The following is a 4,341-nucleotide window of genomic DNA, read 5'->3' as shown; positions in this document are numbered from 1 at the left end:
CCCCCCCCTTGCTTTACACTCTTGTCTCTGGGGAGTCGTTGCACTTTGCCCTGCATCCCACACACCCCTACCTTACCATGTGATTCCAACGTGCGACACTGAATTCTGTAAATAATACGAGTGCTAGGTTTTATTTTGCAATGGGAATATTTGGTGGGTGGTTCAGGGTGGTCATTATCCCCCGGGGCTGTGCCACTGACTGAAGTGTCTTAAGGCCATCCCCAAAGGGGGGACATTTCTCGTTCAAGCATAGTAGAATTGTAAATGGGCTGACTCGTGTCACGCTCATAACATCTACAACAGGGAACTGCTGCTTTTTCTTTCCTGGTCCTTACTATTGTCATTTTCCTCTACTTCTTTTGTATGTTTGTCACTCTCTTGTGACCTGCTATTTTGGGGTGCCTTGATAGTCGAAGCAGACCTTGTGCTGTTGAAGCTAGAGAGGTGAGCAGTCTAAGTCTGATTCCCTGTAAGGACTTCTCTGTTGACACCCACCCCTTGGCACTCTTATGACCGTATGCAGTTGCGAGCGCCGCAAAACTCTCTACTATAAAAAAAGAAAGAAATATCATTCTGTATCACATCGCTTGAGTATCAGGCGCTGGTAAATTTTTTGGCACAGGAAATTATTGGTATATGCACCCTTAAAGCCTGTTTATTTGCTTTGGTTTTGATTTAAAATATACCGATCTATCTTGAATAATAGTGGGGATGTTTTCGATTGAAAAACGCGAGGATCACTTTGTGTCAGAGGTAAAATTAGCAAAGTTTGCTGACCACGAAGTCTTGAGTGTGTTTCGAAACTGCAAATTTACAAATTTTTGTGTGTCTCTGATCAACGTTTTTCCAGTAAAATCCATACAAAAATGTGTTTTTAAGTGCACATAAAAAGGTTTTAAGCACGAAATAAAGTAGGGGATTAAAAACTGCCTTACGTACGGAATAGTGAGCGATGGTTTCTTCGTACGTGTTCATTATTTTGACGAGTGCCCGACTTCACCACGATGGAGCACAACCCGTGCTGCAGTCTGTCCAGTCTGATTCTGTCCCAGTCTTCATCTGATTCTGCTAGCCTGGTCCCTCTCACGAGTCGGAATAAGTCGTCAGTGACGTCATAATGCCGCCCAGGGGAGCTAATCGCCCGCCAGTCTTCTTGCGCTGAAGTCGCCACTCGGGACCTGGGCCGGAGTGTGTCCCAGTGCTTTTGCATTATTGATACGATCTTCGCAGATTTACATTGATCAGTAGACATAATATCATATTTCTAGTCCTGTTTTTCATGGGGGAGGGGGGTTGTTTACACATATTTACAATAATCTATCATGTTCTCAAAATACACATTTTCACACCAATACAGACATGACAATCTAAGGCCTAGTAGTACGGCATTGCTGGGCGTGGGTTGTTGGAAGACGCCTCTGGAATGTCCTACTTCTTGACTTTCCGTTTTCTCCAGGTGCTGTTTCTGTAGCGGTTTGGTGTTCTGCCGTCGATTGCAGAGGAGCTAAGTTCGATTCCCGTGTAAAGAAAACTCTTATGAAGTATCGTCGTCTTACAGATATGTCTTTTTATTCCTGTCAGCCTGTTTTGGCCCTAACAGACAGGTTAGAAGTAGCCCGTCTCCTAAAAGATTTAGATTATGTCGATTGGGACTTTAAAACACCTACATTAAATCACAAAAAGACACCCACCCAAGTAACCACCTATATACAAGCCTTATCACCGACAAAATGCTTGACAATATTGAGTGCTTTAGCTCACTAACCTTTTGACGGATTTCTTTCAAGTCGTTCAACTCTTCTGCTATTCTTTCAGCTAAGACGGCTTACCTATGAGAATGGGTCAATGTTCATTAGTAGAGCCAGAACCGTAAATAGGAGCACAATAATTTGTTCTACCATTTGTCTCGCAAACTATCGACATTACTGTAAAACTGCAAACACCTGTGAATGCACACAAGGTACTTTTTTTAAGAAGTTCTCTCTCAGAGAATGGCTCCATGCTCATTAGTGGAACCACAGTCTGAAACAGAAGCTATATTATAGCCAATGTCACAAACAAGCCATCCTACTGTAAAACTACAGTTGTTACAATACATACATACAAAGGTTAAGTTCGGCTGGTTCCCCGGGAATAAAAGTAACTGATTGAGGGCGCGTTTGAAGACGTACAGTTTTAGGGCATTTTAAAGAAAAGAAGTGCAAGTTAGTTTTTCCAATAGATTTTTTCAGTTGTTTTCTCTATTAAAAAAATTCAGAAGGCCAGCAACGACTTGCCTACTATGAAATATCAAAATTCGATTTTCTGGTCTGTGTGTGATAGTTCAAAATGAGCCACAACATGGCCTTTGGTCTCCGTCCGACAAATGTGTCCGTGATGTCCTTATAGAGTAACTGCCTTAAATATGGAGAATAATTATTCATTCACTGCAACGTGACTTCACATGTCAAGAAAATCTAGTCTTTTGTAGTAAAGACATAAAGGTAACTGGTGCAAACGTTACTCACCCCCTCCCCCCTTTTTCCCCCATTCCCATGTCTATGATTATCTGAAGACATTTCAGGTACGTGTAATATAGACAAGAAATCGTAGTTTCATTACTATAATACTCTTTATTTCGTCCTTCCTCTGTACTTCAAATATCACCCTTTCCTGTGTGTGCTTGCCAAGCTAGACATAAAACTTTGGTTTCATAGTATATCTGTGCATTAGTCCGAATCAAGTGCAAAACTGAAATAGTCATTGATGAAGTTGCGCATTAGATATCTGAACTATGAAAGACAATGAATTGGTGTTGCAATAATATGGCATTTGTGCCATTTGGGAATGAGAGAAGAGGGGAAAAGCGGGAGGGTGGAAGGCTCATTTCACTTTCTCCCCTCACTAACGTCAGGCATAAGTGATCCTGCCCTTGTGGTAAATGGAAAAGCGGGGGTGACGCCGTAGGGTATAGGTGGACGAGTGGAAAATCTCAACCTTCACACAAGACTGCTTCATTCACAGCCACCCTCCACTCCCTCTCGTCTACCCCCCACCCCCTCCCAGCCGCCACCCTTTCCCAAGACTCCCAGTGCTTGTATTGATTTCCCTGATTAGGTCGACCTGTGGGCTCATGCCCAACTGTTCATGTGGACTGTGTTTTCCAGATTCGAACTCGTGTCCTGGGTAGCATGAGATATTTATGCCGTGTTATAGTCTCGCAAGAGCGCTGGCAGTTGGTTTACCCATTAATTGAACAGCTGGTTTGTTTGGGTTTTTTATGTGGGTGTTTTACACTTATCGCCACAATTTAGATCATTTAGGAGGCGAGAGTCAACCTGGGCTGAGACGAATATAACATCCCATTAGATTTAGAAAGACTAACCTACTCGATGAAAAAAACCTCCCCATTAGGAAATCGAACTGTGGTCTCCGAGTACGACGGCAAAGCGCCTAACCTCTACACCGCAGATACCGATGAACAGTTTTTTGGCTCACAAATATAAACATCGTAAGACGAAGTTAGAGAGATTGGGTTCTAACGTACGATATAACTTTAATCGTATTACTTAAGTAAGAAAATATTAACAGCATCCAGTCTGGGATTCGAACCAAGGCCATTTACTCCGTAGTCCAGCATGATACCAACTGAGCTAAAGGGCACCCTTTGAACGTGAAATTCCCCAAGTTGGCTCATAGACAGCGGAAGACCTTACCAATATGTTATTGTTATAGTTATAGCACCTGTGTAAAGGCAGCTTGAACAGTGTACTTCCCAGGAAGTGGAGATTGTTTTACTAAATGCTATGGTAAATAATAAAAAATTATAAAGCCCACAGGCTTGCAGTTAAGTGATAATTTGCACGATTACATACTGTTATCATTGTTATTGCCACCAGTATCAGTGATGGATGTTTAATTCCGAGGTCCGGCATCTTGAATAACCTCACGGGGTCAAAAGAGGGTTTAAACCAATACCATGAGGTAATGGAAAGGTATTCAGGAATGTAAACTACTATTTTTAGCAACAAATCTTCAGGAGTTGCATTTTTCTTTTGGGGGGAGGGATTTTTTGTTTGTTTGTAAGTTTGGTTTTTTGTATCTTTTGTTTTGGTGGATGTTTTTTTGCTTTTTGTTTTGTTGCTGTTTTGTTGTTGTTTTTGGTTTGGGCTCATTACTATTTACTGCCGAGCGATTATGGGTCCAAAGAATATAACCTGTCGCCCTATGGCCATCGATCGTGTGTCGTGTGGCTTGTTTATACGTCTTTTATTTATGTTTTGTCCACTTTTTAAGGGTTCTCATTCCCGTCTTTATTTCAAGTACGATTTTGGTGTTACAAAAGAATATGAGAGGGGGGGG

General features: G+C 41.9%; 1 protein-coding gene across 1 annotated transcript in view; it reads left to right on the top strand.

The window, feature by feature from the left end:
- Window positions 1–4,341, top strand: part of LOC101855939 — a 72,714-nt gene that overhangs the window by 42,526 nt on the left and 25,847 nt on the right. The gene's annotated exons all lie outside the window — the stretch shown is intronic.

Source organism: Aplysia californica, unplaced genomic scaffold (genome assembly GCF_000002075.1).
Source record: "Aplysia californica isolate F4 #8 unplaced genomic scaffold, AplCal3.0 scaffold00108, whole genome shotgun sequence".
NCBI lineage: Eukaryota > Metazoa > Mollusca > Gastropoda > Aplysiida > Aplysiidae > Aplysia > Aplysia californica.
This window is presented reverse-complemented; position numbering and strand designations above follow the sequence as displayed.